Source organism: Staurois parvus, unplaced genomic scaffold (genome assembly GCF_062004578.1).
Source record: "Staurois parvus isolate SC_StPar_1 unplaced genomic scaffold, SC_StPar_1.0 ptg000422l, whole genome shotgun sequence".
NCBI classification, from domain to species: Eukaryota; Metazoa; Chordata; class Amphibia; order Anura; family Ranidae; genus Staurois; species Staurois parvus.
The window spans coordinates 1,391,007-1,407,090 of NW_028318218.1; the positions used below are offsets into that span (position 1 = coordinate 1,391,007).

At 40.4% G+C, this 16,084-nt stretch overlaps 1 protein-coding gene across 1 annotated transcript in view; it reads left to right on the top strand.

The window, feature by feature from the left end:
• The window catches only part of ARHGAP42 (Rho GTPase activating protein 42), a 470,299-nt gene that overhangs the window by 206,130 nt on the left and 248,085 nt on the right, over positions 1–16,084 (top strand). The window lies entirely within an intron of this gene.

Here is a 16,084-nt window from a genome sequence, read left to right on the forward strand (position 1 = left end):
ACAATCTGCACGCAATCTGCCAACATGCAGTGCAATTGCATACAGATTGGCAATGAACTTGACCGATGAAATAAAGACACTGCAATACAATAGAATCTAATCTCTCCTGAGATATGAGCCCGAGCTTAAGTACCCAGAAGTCACTTATTAATTTTAAGATTTAATATCCCGAAAGTGGGCAGTGCATAAAATATGTACAAAGTATAAAAAGTTACAGAAAATACAAAAAATACAAGAAGACACACAATTGGCTATTGACTATAAAATAAAAGGGAATAAAACAGAAATAAAACTTTTACCAAGAGTTATCCTGCGACTGGAGCAAGTCAGAGAAGGTCCGCAATCCGTCAGTCAATAGGACTGGCTCCATACGAATCACACCCAGGGGCGGACTGACCATTTGGAAACTCGGGCACTGCCCGACGGCCTGGGGTCAGTAGGGGGCCCCATGAGATGCCCCTGGTACCTTTTTCATAGGCGTTTTTGAGTTTGGGCAAGGACACAGGGACCCCATGATCCCCTATTGCCCGGGGGCCCATGAGTTGTCAGTCCGCCCCTGATCACACCGTCCATATCCCAGGTCCTCAATTTATGGGAATATGGATGTAGGCTGGACATTAGTCCTTGGCCAATTGACTCTGGGGGGTGTTCCTGTACCAGCCCACAGAACACTCTGGGTCCTGAAATGCCCAAAGTCGATTGGACCAGGAATGGTTTGAATCGCCAAGTCAGGGATTGAATTTCTGACACCAGCGCATCAGTCCGATCACGACAGTACCAATCACTGTTCAGCTGTCACCATCAGGCGCAATATAACAATTTTCTGCCTTTCTCTGGGACCCCACATAGGCCACAAATATAGTTTTACATGCAGATGTAGTCTACAGAGTGTCCAATCAGAAGGAAGTGTTTTCATCTCTCTGCAACTAATATTTTAGCTTTTATAAGAGATGAAACATATTCCTTTGATCTAGTGATATAATTTGTAGGTCCCAGACAGATCGGAGCCCTCCTGGTCTCCTGCAGCCAAAATGTCTGGCGTCCCTCTTTCAAACTTCAAGAAGGTGGCAAAGTCTGATTATTTATAGGTGACAAATCTTATTGGCACCCAGGTGTCACTTCCAGCCTGAGGAAACTCTGTCTCTTTGAGATGCTAATTGGTGACCATATGCCTCTGATTTAATTCTGAACTCATCTTATTTTATTATAACATGGAATGCTAAATCTACATCGTCATATTTTCTACAGGTCACATCTCAGCTACTCAAATCTTTATATTTATGTCACATCTCAGCTACTCAAATCGTACATGTACGTTACACAGGGCAACAGGGAAACACAGATTAGTGTCTGCAGGGGCTGCACAGAAAAGAGGCAAAGGGCTGCAGGTTGGACACCGGGGGGTTATAGCCTCTTTTGCTAGTGTCCCTTTTAGGGAGATGTCTCCACACTTCCTGTCAGAACAGAAATGTAGCAGGAAATCTATCCAACAGGGAGAGAGGCAAAAGAAAGAATATATTTTTGTAGACTAGAGGAAATGTAGAACTACTGTTTTTATTGCTGTGTGTGCTTTCCTGTCCCAGTGACAACAACGACCCTCATTTCTTGCTCAGGTATCTCAGGGATAGGAAAAGTTAAAGGGTATATAAACTCTAATAATGAATTTCTCTTATTAGGTCCCTTTTGGTCTGTTAAATATACCATTGAAATTGTTGTGCTATATTATTTCAATAAGTGCAAACAAAATCTGTTGATCCTGCCAGAAATCTATTGAGCTAATAACTTTTCTATGCTCTCGACCTGTGCTGACTGTTAACGATTACAGTGTTCCCAGCAATCCCTGAGGACTACAGAAACACACCCCTCTATATTATGAAGAATAGGAGGAGGGTGGAGTTTTGTAGTCTTATTCTGTTTCTGATGTCCTGATACGGAGGGCTGAATGTGCGTTGTAACTCTAGGACAGGAAGTGTGTTACTGGCTAGGTGATAAAAAAAGGAAAAACCCTTAAAAAATGAATGCAGCCACCATATCTTGGGATTGGTAAGATACAGCCAATAAAATTGTTGAATCCAAACTGCACTGTTGCAAGCTCTGCGTATGATCCCCAGGCTCTTCACAGCACCACGTGCCAGCCTCCAAAAGTTTAGTAGCAACACGGAAAATGGAGTCGCACTCTAATAATGTCTCCTTGTAACTATTATTCACTTAAGCAGGCTTCTAACACAGTCCCCACCCTAAGTCACGCCCCTCTGATGTGTTTCAAATGGATTGGTCTTATTTGTAGAGACATAGAATACATCCAATTAGGGTGAAATGCGTCATTAGGATTGGTTTAGGGTGGGTCTGGGCTGGAAGCCTGCTTCATAGAATAAAAGTTACAGAGCAACGTTTACAGAGTGCTGCCTCATTTTTTGTGTAAATAAAATTGTTGTATTTGTGGTCAGTCATTGTTTGGAATGAGGCCATGACTCTATCTATGCCAAAAGGGAAGGCCATGGACTATGTATTGGTATATCCGTTGTTGCAAAAGCTGTCTGTTGTCTTCTTCCCTACCTTCTGTAGGTGGGAATCCTGGTCAAGACTAAAAGTTACATCATCCAGTCTCAGTGCCCAATTCATTCTTCAAAACTTTAGATGCATTATTTACTTCCTTTGCCCGGGCCAACAATAGGTGAAAGTTGAAGTTTTCTATTTTGCAGTGGCCAAAAACTGAAGCTGGTATGGCGCTCCCTAATATGTACTTTTATTATCTTGCTGGGCAAGTTTGTCATTTGACTGACTTGTTAACTCATGTTCTTAAGATGAACCATCTATTAGTAGCTTTAGAGGCACCCTTGGCTACTCTCGGTAGGGAGCATGTATCGATTTTGACTTTGGCCCATATGATATGGAGGAAGGCCAAAAGAATAGATGAGTCTAGTGATACCACTTTGAACCTCCCACTTTGGCACAATTCTGTTTCCTCACTTGCATCACTTTACAGATCTCTTTTGGGAATGTAAAGGTATTACTACTTTAGATGATGTATGTACTAATAATGTATTGGCTTCTTTCGAAGAATCACAAAGAAAGTATGACTTTCCCCATACTGCCTATAATAGGTATACAAAGTTTAGACATGGTTTGCACAAACAGTTTTTGGTATTACTACTACAATATTTTCTAATTAACTGTTGATAGGAATATTATGGTCTCAGGAACCTGACCTGTTCAAAATGACAACAACTCATTCTTAATGTCTCAGATGATGATTGGAAGGAAGCGTGCTCCTTTCATCTACATGTATCACCAGCTATTAGCAATAAGCTAATATAGTTTTATGTGTTACACCCTATCCTATCTAACCCAGTCAGGCTTCACGCTATGCACCAAATACCTGCTCCGAAGTGCACTAGATGTGATTGCTCACGAGCTGATTTTGCGCATGTTATATGGTCATGCCCCACTATTGCTCGATATTGGTAACAAGCAGTTCACACTCTCTCTACTATACTATCTGTACCTGTGCCGTGTACTCCAAAAAGTATGCCTAGTGGGTATGCTAGATGAAGAACAATGGCTGAGATATGCCAGAATTATGTTGTGGGAAACACTATTTTTATCTTGCAAAGCTATAGCACTCACATGGATTCAATCTACTCTCCATTCAGTGCGCAAATGGATGCAATTAGTGAACCAAATATTACCATATGAAAAGCTTATTTTTCAACATAGGGGTTGCCCCCAAAAATATAATAATGCGTGGGGTGCTGGTGCTCTTCCTCTCTTACTATCACCAGTAATTAGGGCATATTAAATGTACTGCAGGGTCTTGAACCTAGGATCTTGCAGTCTTAAGTGTCATAATTGTATTTTTCTACCTACTTGGTTACAGTTATTGAAAATTCAGGAAAGTACTTGGTCTTTGACTGTGGTTTTGAATGTCATACTATATTACATATGCTTATGTACTTGCTTTCATGTCTGTGAACCAAAATGTGTGTTCAATTCACTCATGTTGAGCATTGAGATCACTGTACCATTGTCTGACATCTCCATCAATAAAAAGAGTTGGGAAAAAAAAGCTACATCATCTAGATATGTACAGTATATGCTTTGTGAGGCTTAAGAATGTAGTCCATCATTCTTTGAAATGTGGCCCAGTGCCCCATGCAAGCCAAAAAGAGAGGACTACATACTGGTACAACCTGGTATCGAAAAAGCTGTCTTTTCCTTTTGCTATGGCTGTGAGGAGAAGCACATGCTAACCCAGGAGTGCTCAACCTGTGGCCCATGGGCCACACGTGGCTCTCTGATACCTCTGGTGTGGTCCTCGGCCCCAAATGAATGCAGGCGTTTCGGTGTGCTTTCAGAAAGCATACTACACATTAAGATATAATATACATCTATGGCAAAGCATAGCTAACCCACAGGAAACCCGCAGTGCAGTTAAACCGCAGCTCATCAGTGTGAAAGCAGCCTTATAGGGGTCTCAGGACAGTAAGGGCTTGTTTTCATTTGCGGTTTGAGGGGTGGTAAAACCCCATAAGTAAGATGTGTTTTTATACCACATGTAGCATCAGGGGTAGCATTGGCGTCCCTGCCCCATGCACCAGAAAGCCCATGTGGCCTCCCTGTCACATTATGTTTACACTTGTACAGAAGGGGCAGCATATACAGCAACCGATCCTCTCCATTTTCCTCCTGCAACTGCTGAAAGCCAGCTCCTTTTTCTTTCTGCCGGCATTCAGCGGCTGCAGCTGGAAAATCTTCATGCTATTCAAATGTGAAATTCTGAACCACACCTGGCATTGATCTACCAACATTTTTATTGACTCATCCACTTGGACAATGGGAAAAACATCTCATTTTTATATTTTATTTTGCTTCCTGAAGACCCCAGTGAGGTCACAGACAGAATTCAAAACTTCTGACTGGGGTTAATAAAAGATTGCAGAATTCATTGCACTCTCCGGTGACCACTAAAATGGAATCATTTTAGGTGAAATTTTCTGGATAAAAGTTTCCTCACAGTAATCAAAAAGAAATATTAGTGCGCTCTCTCTCCCATGGTGTCAGTACAGACAGATCTTGTTGGTGTTTGAAGTGTGTGGACGGCTTACAGCTGTAAATTGGTAAATTCTTTGTTCTGCATGTTTTACCTAGATATGCCTTGGACAGGAGGACACAAATTCTAAGGCATCATATGGAACTTATCCTGGATAATTTTGCAGCTTGTGGTTAAAGCACGGGAAAGTTAAGAGTAAGAAAAAAACAGAACTGATGTTGAGAAAAGATTTACAAATCCTGATACATAAATTGCTATTTTAAAGTGTTTCTGAAGGCTGAAGGTTTTTACCTACATGAAAGTAAAAAACCGTCAGTGTGCAGCCCCCTCAGCCCCCCCCCATACTTACCCAAGCCTGATTGCGATTCAGTGCTGCACAACAGTAGTGGCTCTCCCTCCTCATTGGCTGAGACAAAGCAGTGGGAGCCGTTGTCAATCACAGCCAGTGAGAAGAGAGGGAGCCGGTGGCGGAGCTGAACCGCATTCTGTGTGACCTATAGACACACAGATGTGTCACGGGAGTGAGCATGCATGAGTGCCCCCTGAGCAAGCAGCTTGCTCTGGAGGCACTCAGCAGGGGAGAGGAGCCGTGAGCACTGGCAGGGGACTCAAAAAGAGGAGGATTGGGGCTGCTCTGTGCAAAACCATTGCAAAGAGCAGGTAAATATGACGTGTGTATTATTTTTTTTTTTAAATCTGAATCTTTACAATCACTTTACACTCACCAGCCACTTTATTAGGTACACCTATTCAATTGCTTGGTAACACATATTGCTAATCAGCCAATCACTTGGCATCAGCTCAATGCATTTAGGCATGTAGACGTGGTGAAGATGACTTGCTGAAGTTCAAACCGAGCATCAGAATGGGGAGCAAAGGGGATTTAAGTGACTTTGAACGTGGCATGATTGTTGGTGCCAGACGGGCTGTCTGAGTATTTCAAAAACTGCTGATCTACTGGGATTTTCACACACAACCATCTCTAGGGTTTACAGAGAATGGTCCAAAAAAGAGAAAATATCTAATGAGCGGCAGTTTTGTGGATGAAAATGCCTTGTTGATCAGAGGTCAGAGGAGAATGAGCAGACTGGACTAGCTGCTGCGACATTCAGATGGTAGGGTCAGAATTTGGCGTAAACAACATGAAAGTATGTATTCATCCTGTCTTATAGCAACGGTTCAGGTTGGTGGTGGTGGTGTAATGGTGTGGGGGATAATGTCTTGGCACTAGCAAGGTGTACCTAATAAAGTGGCCAGTGAGTGTAAGTAAATCCATTCACTAAAATCTCATATAAGCTTTAACATGTTAAAGTAATTTCAAAAGTCATTTTAGATCTGCAGCTTTTGTTAAAAAACAACAACTAATGGTAATCCTGCCATGAAGGTTCTTTTGCATGCACTTCCTGTTATAGGATGACAATGATCTATCCCTGCCTCCCAGTCATTCTCTTGCATTGTCACCCTGTCACAAGGGTTCCCAAGAGCGAGTAGTCCTAGACTTCTATGGAGCCTCCTCCTGTGCGTCTCCAGTCTCAGGAGATGGCCCCATAAATGCCACTTCATATCAAAGATGGCGGTGAGAAAAATTGCAGCCACATCCTGGTAGGCCATGGCTGGAATGCTCAGGTAAGAATGCAGCTGGGGGGGAATAGGGTTTAATCGCAGGGTCTAGGTGGGATGGACAGGTGGACTTCCTCTACCTCTTCCTGTATTTTCTCTTGTTAACAACGCAGAAAACTAGGAAATTCTCACTGACTTAAAAAGTACCATTTCATCCAATTAGGTAAGTGAATGCAATCTATATTTTCTGGTGGCTGACAGATGAAAATGAAAACATATGTCGTTTGAATGAACGCTCTGTGTACGTAACCCCCCCTGCCAGGCTGAACAAATTGTCCACCCATCTCATTACACGTTTTATTCTTGCTGATGGGAAATGCTAAGCTGTGCTTGGTGGGAAAATACTGTGGCTGAATGATGTGTTAACCATTTACATGGAATAAATATATTGTAAACAGAAGAAATACGACTTGTAGGGCACGTATAAGACCTGCTAATTTTATTCTGCCCTTGAGGATCTGAATTAGTGTAGAGCGTGGAAAATGATACTTGGTAGATCTGTTTGAATTGCTAATCTAAAGTGCAGCAAAGTTTTCTTTACAGAGGACATATCAAAGAAAACTGTAAGGAAGAAATACAAAATCCCATTAATAGTTGATTTTAGCTACACAGCAAAGCTGCAAGACCAGTTCCAACTTTCAGCTGTTCTAAATTACTACAGAGAATGATTCAGGTAACAATGATGACCAACATGATTTGTAAAGGGAATTATATATATATATATATTTTTTTTTTTCTTCAGTATGTTAACATGAGACTGTGCTTTACCCATGCAGGGAAAAACAACAGAAACAATTAAAGCGGAGTTCCACCCAAAAGGGGAAGCTCTGCTTTAAGGACTGCTCCCCTGCTCCCCATTAAGGATTGGCACCTTTGGGGAGCGTGTACCCGAATTTGACAGGTACCCGCTCCCACTTCCGGTCTGATCGCCTAGGCGATCGGAAGCGGAAGTTGTCCTCCCTCCCTCCCTCTAGACTTTTGGGACACGTGACAGGTCCCAGAAGACTACAGGACTATTCACGAAGTGCAGTGCTACTCGCGCATGTGCAGTGGGCACCCGTCTGTGAAGCCGCAAGCTATCACAGCCAGGTACCCACACTGAAGATGCCGGCCTCCTGGAATACAGGACGGCTGGTGAAACGGACTGCGGCAGGGGCAACGTGGGATCGTGGGACAGGTGAGTGGCTATTTTTTAAAAGTCAGCAGCTACGGTTTTTGTTACAAATTTTGTAAAATTACAGCACTCACCAATTTATTATCTAGGTGCTCTGCTCAAAATAAATAAAATAAAGTAGGCAAGTAGTTAAGGATGAAATGCTCCAGTTTCAAGCATCCACAGTGCACCACAACGCCAAGCATACTTTTGCTAGTTTTATGTGGAATGAGGAATATCTGAAGTACTTGGAAATATTGTGGTTGGATAGATCCCATCGGCTGTCAGGATGTCAATGATTATAAGCATTTGACATAAATATTATATTTATACACTTTATCAAATGCACAACTAGCATTCAGCATATATAGATAATATTTAATTGAGAATTTGTTGTCTTTGGATGTTTACATACAACACTCCTGCTTCTTCTGATCTGAAGTTGGAATTAATCGTGAGAAAATATTTTGGAGAGGACTCTCATTTTGTCTTGTATAAACAGCATGCTCTTGGTATATTTATATAGGGTTTTGTTTAGCTGTCGTGACTTTTCTCTCATGTATGTTTAAACGAACGGTGTTGCACATTATATATTGCACTGTACTTCGAAGTATACATCAAAGGCTTGCTTTTACTGTTCTAAATATTTATTAAATGAGATTACAATGATATGTAGGCATGCATATAAATATAACATGTGTTCAAAGATGGTTTTAAAAAAAAAACGGAAATTTCCTGTATCCATTTTTATAGGACTCATGTCCAGCTGGCATTGGTTGAAATTATACCAGATTTCACCCGGAGGTGGTGCTTGAAATAAAAGTTGGTACATATACCTTTTGATTTCAGGTACAACTTGTGATTCCTTGGGATGGACTTCTGTTTGTTAAAACAAAGGGGCTCACAAAAACAATGATCCTGTGAAATCCTGACTATAAAATGAATCATTTTGCCACTACTGCAAGGTTTTTTGGGGGGGAATTTTTGAAAATTATGGAAGAGATTGCTATAAAAAATGTGATTCTTAATCACAATAAAATACATCTGTCACTTGGTAACATCGGTAAAACTAAGCTTACAGATAAAGACTTGGGTTCTTGAATATAACATTTTCAAATGTATTTATGAAAAATCACTGGGTGACTGTATTTTACTTAAAGTAAAACGTAAGACAATTTTTTTTTTGATAGAAGGGAGAGGGATTAGAACACCTGTCAGTTTTTATTGCTGTCTGTGTCCCCGTTGAGGAAATTCACCCTCTCTATTTGTCCTGTTTACCATTATCATTGAAAGTGAAAGTAAAAGAAAATACCAACTTTTGGGTTGTCCCCAGAAAAGTAAGGGGAAATCTTCCATTGGGGACACTAGTGGCCTAGGTGCCCCCAAGAAATTCCCTTAATTTTCAGGAATTACTTCCTGCTTGGCTATGGAACAGGAAGTGAAGGGAAATCTCCACAATGGAACACGATAACATAAAAAAACAAATCTGACAGGGATAATACCCTCCCATGCGATTACCAAAATAAAAAAAAAGTTTTGCCTATAGTTTTACTTTAATACAGTGATTTTCTCCACTTGTCAACTCCATCTAGTGGCCAGACAACATCCCACCAATATACAGTATTTAACATGAAACATTCTGTAGTAAAGGGACTGCAGGAGGGCACACAGGTAGTAAGCAAAGCCAACAAAAGAGAAAATATACTATAAAATGCCAAGTTTTTTTCTACAATTTTGTACAGTTAAATTTTGTACAATAAACTTGGCATTTTATGGTATATTTTCTCTTTTGTTTTGCTTCGCTCACTACCTGTGTGCCCTCCTACAGTCTCTCTGCTACAAAATGTTTTGTGTTTTATTACAGAAGAGACATTCCATGTCTCTTCTGCAATAAAGGACCTTCCTGCTCATAGTTCTATAGTTCCACTTTAAATCGGACCTTAAATTGTAAGCTCCTTGAGGGCAGAAACTGAGATTAAATTTTGCCAATTGAGTCACTTGAAAGACCTCTTTTTGGACTGAGCTCCCGAAACACAGGCACTAGTGGTATGCAAACGCTGCCTTTCTGGAAACTCAGAATTGATGACAGCTTCCCACATATCCCACAATGGTATGTGGGGTCTCAGTAATTTATAGAAAGTTCCCCATATTGCACTGAGGGTTGGTCCTCATAAAAAAAAAAAAAAAATGACATGCTGTATTCATGCCAAGATTTCATGGGTTATTAGAGCATCCAGCAAGTGGATTCATGGGCATTCAAGCAACCAGTAGCAGTGAGTAGTGGGCTTCATCTGTTATCTTGTTTTTTAGCAGCATTACAAAGTGGCAGGTCTTTCTTAAATTATGGTGCAGCTATTGTAGCAGTTATCTATGTGCTGTTCAGAAAAACTGAAAATTTCATATAAATTCTGTGGACAGTATGTGCCTTGACATCAGAGATTTTTTGCAGACAGTGGAGGGTAGAATGCAGGCAAATCATATATGGGAAAATGATCTGTTAATAATGATTTATATATTCCTGGAATGACTTTCAGAGAAGCAAATCCAGTTGTGTTAACTATAACTTTGAGTTTTTCAGAGATTACTTTCTGATTACAGGTACTCATGAGAGCTCAGGAGCTGTACAACACAGAAAGATTCAATTATTCATCATATATGAATCAGCCACTGTGAGTCATTGTCATGGGGCTGGCTACAGCTTTATTGCAGACTTTTACGGGATCCAAACTTGTTAAACTGGAACTCTGGCTCCCAATTTGTTTTTTCTATAAAACCTATCTACCCTTTCTCCCATCTCCTGTTGCCTGGAACATAAGTCCAACAGAGCTGCAGATTGAGTTGGATTGATAATTTTTGATACAAATATTCTCTGCCTTTTTTCCTCAATCAGATTTGAAATTTTAGGCAGTATGAAGAAGAAAGTTTGAATGAGCTATGGAATATGAGTTTCCACAGATGATGTTTCCACAGGGTTCCTTTAAAGCCGAATTCAAGCCTTACCTTCAGTCTTGCACGATTGTACGGGCTCCTTTCCTGTACTGAAAACATTCTCTGATTTCATTTGAGCTTGTCACAGTATACATTAGAAACTCCAACAAGTCAGAGAGAGACCACCTTTTTATGGTCTGAAGGACATCTGGCATCTTCTAACTCCCTGATACCCAACCTGTGGCCCTTTGGCACTTTTTTGTGATCCTCGGGCCCATGCAGACACTAACCTGTGTTTCCCTATTGTCCATTTATAGTAATGATTTCTAGCAGCCTCATGTAATGTGGCTGCAATCTATGAATATCTCCTGAAGCATGTCCACAGTCTCATAGTTTAATAGTTTGTAAGGCTGAATTAAGACACCAGTCCATCTAGTTCAACCGGTGTGGGTGTGTGTGTATTACTGTGTCTACCACTTCCCATATCCCAGTACATTGTGTTCAATAAAATGCCAATCTAAATACTTTTTTAAATTAGTGACACTTCCCGCTGAAACCACCGATTGTGGAAGGGAGTTCCATAGAACCCCCTATGCAATTTAAGGTTAAACTCAAACCTCTTCACGTTCAACGAGACTGAATAATTTCCTCCTAATGCTGGAATCAAGATATTTGTATATTGCTGTCATAACCCCTCTCAAGTGTCTTTTCTCCAGGGTGAATATGTTTAATGTTTGTAATCTTTCCTCAAAAAACTGAGGTCCTCCAGCCCCCATATTAGTTTTGTTGCCCTTCTCTGGACTCTCTCCAGTTCCAGCACATCTTTCCTGAGGACTGGGGACCAGAACTGGATGGTATACTGGAGATGTAGCTGAATCAGAGTTTTGTAAAGTGGTAGAATTATAGTTTTATCTCTTTTTAAAGCAAGCTAATATTCTACTGCTCTTGCTTGCTGCAGCTTGGCATTACAAGCTATTGCTGAGTCTGTCATCAACTAGGACCCCCAGATTTTTTTCCATTCTTGTTTCCCCCAGAGGTTCCCCCATAGCGTATAACTTGCATTCATATTTTTAACAGCCATGTGCATTACTTTACATTTCCCTACATTGAACCTCATTTGCCATGTGTTTGCCCACCCCTCTATTTTATTGAGGTCTTCCTGTAAAGTTGTTGTAGTTATGGCCCAGCTAGGCTTTGTATCATCAGCAAAAACTGAGACTGAACTGTTTATCCCAACCCCTATATCATTTATGAACAAGTTAAACAGGATTGGTCCCAGAGCAGAGCCCTGGGGTACCCCACTTATAATTACAGACCATTCAGAAGATACGCTATTTATCACCACCTTCTGGACACGCCTCTGTAAACAGTTTTTTATCCAGGTAAATACATTATCGTCAACACCAACAGACCTCAATTTGTGGAATAAGCATTTATGGGGTACCGTGTCAAATGATATGGCGAAGTCTAGATACACCACATCCACAGGCCTTCTCTTATCCAGATCACTGCTCACTTCCTCCGAGAATGTTAATGGGTTGGTCTGGCAAGAACAATCTTTTATAAATCCATGCTGGTTACTACAAATTATACTGTTCTTATCAGCAAACTATTGGATATGGTCTCTTATCATCACTTCCAATAGTTTACAAACTATTGATGTTAGGCTGACTGGTCTGTAGTTTTCAGGTATATATCTCGGCCCTTTTTTTTATTATTGGTAACATGTTACCTTTTCACCAATTTGCTGATACCATTCCTGTCAGTAAGTTTTTCTTATAGATTAGGAATAGCAGTCTAGCAATGACCTGTCTATCTTCTTTGAGGGCTCCCGGGTATAAGCCATCTGGTCCTGGTTATTTGATCACATTAAATTTGTCTAGTGTTTTTAGAACACTGGTTTCTGTTAGCCATGAGGGTACACTCCTTGCTGTGTTGCTAACAATACTATCTTGTCTGTTATACCCCTCTTTTTCCATGGTAAAAACAACTCCTGTAGCATGTCCACAGTCTCCCAACAATTCCTATAGCATATCCACAGGCTGTGAGAGTCTCCTGCTGAATGTCTTCAGTCTCTGACCATCTCTTGTATTATGTCCACAGTCTCTGACCATCTCTTGTATTATGTCCGCAGTCTCTGCCCATCTCTTGTATCATATCTGCAGCCTCTTACCATCTCTTGTATCATGTTCCCTATCTCTGATAATCTCTTGCATCAAGTTCACAGTCTCTGACCATCTCTTGTATCATGTCTGCAGACTCTGAACATCTCTTTTATCATGTCCACCTTCTCTGACTATCTCTTGTATCCTTCCTGCAGTCTCTGACCATCTCTTGTATGATGTCTGCAGTCTCTGACCATCTCTTTGATCGTATCTGCAGTCTCTTACCCTCTCTTGTATCATGTTCCCTACCTTTGATTATCTCTTGCATCATGTCCCAAGTCTCTAACCATCTCTTGTATTATGTCCACAGTCTCTGACCAACTCTTGTATCATGTCCGCAGTCTCTGACCATCTCTTGTATTTTGTCCACAGTCTCTGACCATCTCTTGTATTATGTCCACAGTCTCTGACCATCTCTTGTATCATGTCCGCAGTCTCTGCCCATCTCTTGTATCATATCTGCAGCCTCTTACCATCTATTGTACCATGTTCCCTATCTCCGATAATCTCTTGCATCAAGTTCACAGTCTCTGACCATCTCTTGTATCATGTCTGCAGACTCTGAACATCTCTTTTATCATGTCCACCTTCTCTGACCATCTCTTGTATCCTTCCTGCAGTCTCTAACCATCTCTTGTATTATGTCCGCAGTCTCTGACCATCTTTTCTATTTTGTCCACAGTCTCTGACAAACTCTTGTATAATGTCCACAGTCTCTGACCAACTCTTGTATCATTTCCATAGTCTCTGACCATCTCTTGTAATATGTTTGCAGTCTCTGACCATCTCTTTTATCAGTTCTGCAGTCTCTAACTATCTCTTGTATCATGTCCACCCTCTCTGACCATCTCTTTTATTGTTTCTGCAGTCTCTGACCATCTCTTGTATCATGTCCACAGTCTCTGACCATCTCTTTTATCATGTGTGCAGTCTGACTATCTCTTGTATTATGTCCACAGTCATTGACTATTTCTTGTATCATGCCCATGTGCAAATCTCTAACCATCTCTTGTATCGTACTTCTAATCTCTGACCATCCTTTGTATCATGTCCACAGTCTCTGACCATTTCTTGTATCATGCTCATAGTCATTGACTATGTCTTGTTGTGTGTCTGCTATCTCTGATAATGAATATTAACTGAATTTTATGTGCGGCCCTTTGATGATGTTGGTGGCTGCACTTCAGGCTCCCTATGAAGGAAGTTAAATACTACTATTCTTGCCCTTTCCCCCTGACCTCTTCCTCCAGCCTTGATCTGTCTGCATTGCATAGAGAAGCACAGAGACCTAGTGATGACATCTAAATTATAACATGCAATGGAAATGTAAAGGTTTTATTTAAAAATGTAAGTGAGGGAGGAACCTGAAAAGACAAAATTATAAGTGGATTAAACTTCAGCTTTAACTCAGTTTTGAAATGTTTTTCTTAAGCCCTTGTAAGGTGATTATTTTTCTTCAATGCTCTCACTTGGGGTAGCAGTGTCACAGAGGGGTGAGAGGCCACACAAAAGGCTGACCCTTTAAACAAGCTTTATTGGTGTACCTTGTGCTGTCAAGCAGAGCTCTTGTAAGATTTGCACATATGGGATTTTCTTTGAGAAGGTGTTAGAGAGGAAGTTCTGTATTTTGGAGAATGAAGCAATCAGCACCCTGTTCTAGAAGGCTGAAAAGACTCAATGAGAACTTGACTTTTCCTGGTAGGTCCGGAAGTCATTCTGAGTATCATGTATTAAACTTGCACCTTGGGGTCTCGGGTAAAATATACAGACTAGTTTATTTCAACATCTGTCTTCCTGAGGACTAATCTGGTGTCTTTCTGCCTTGAAGTATTATGGCTGCTGCTATAATAATGTTCTAATGTGGGTCATTGTGGGGAATGCATGAAAGTAAAAATCGTCTGCCTTTAGGACCACTTTAACCACTTCAATACCAGGCACTTTCACCTCCTTTCTGCCCTGGCCGAATTTCTCACTTTGACAATTGCTCGGTCATGCAACGCTGTACCCATATGAAATCTTTATCATTTGTTTCACACAAATAAAGCTTTCTTTTGGTGGTATTTAATGACCACAGTTTTGTTTTATTTCTTGCTAAATAAACGAAAGCATTTTGAAAAAGAATACGTTTCTCCCTGTTTCTGTTACAATTTAGCAAATAAATATTTTTTTTTAATAAACTTAGGCCAAACTATATTTTGCTACATTTCTTTGGTGAAAATAACCCAAATCAGTGCTTATTTTTTAGTCTGTAAGAAAGTTATAGAGTCCACAAACTGTGGTGTAGTTTTATTTATATATATATATATATATATATCTGAAGATCAATCCAGATGTACTGGCAACATCTCAGTTCTTGAGGCCTGAAAATGCCAGGACAGTTCAAATATCCCCCAAATTACCCCTTTTTGGAACGTGGTATTTAGTAAGAGGTATGGCGAGTTTTTTGAAGTTGTAATTTTTTTGTCAAAATTTTTTGGAAAATGAAGAAATAAAAAAAACGTGTTTTTTTCACAAATTTTTTTTTTACATACTGTCACCAGTGCAGTACAGCGTCGTCATATAACTGGTTTGGCGGTGATCAGGGACACTGACTGGTGACAGTATGTTAAGAAAATGGGAAAGGGGAAAAAAAGGGAAAAAAAATACATTTTTTAAATAGTTTTTTCTTTTTAATTACATTTTTTCTTTTTTAATGATTTTTTTTAACTTGCTTTCTGTGACAGAAATTATAGTGCTACCATAGTAACATTGTACTACTCTGGGGAAGTGATTTTTTTTTTACCCATTATGATTGCTTTTACCAGTGAATTTCACTGGTATAAGTAACCATTTTTATTGAATGAAATTGATTCATTCAGTGTGTATTGTTGTGATCAGCTGAGATTGGCCACAGCTAGTCACATGGTACAGATGGGCTGTGATTGGCCATCTCTGTACCATGTGATCACTGTGACCAATCACAGTTAGCAACACAATGAATGGCATGAATGAAAGCCATTCATTGTTTACAATTCATTGTGATTGGTCATAGCGATCACACGGTACAAGCAGCGGGCTGGTACACTGTTCAGTCATCGGCTGTGTCTGGTGAACACATCCTGTGACAGATCGTGCCGCAGTGCGGCCCATAAGGTGCACAGGAGTCGTGTTTCGGGAGGATGTCATATG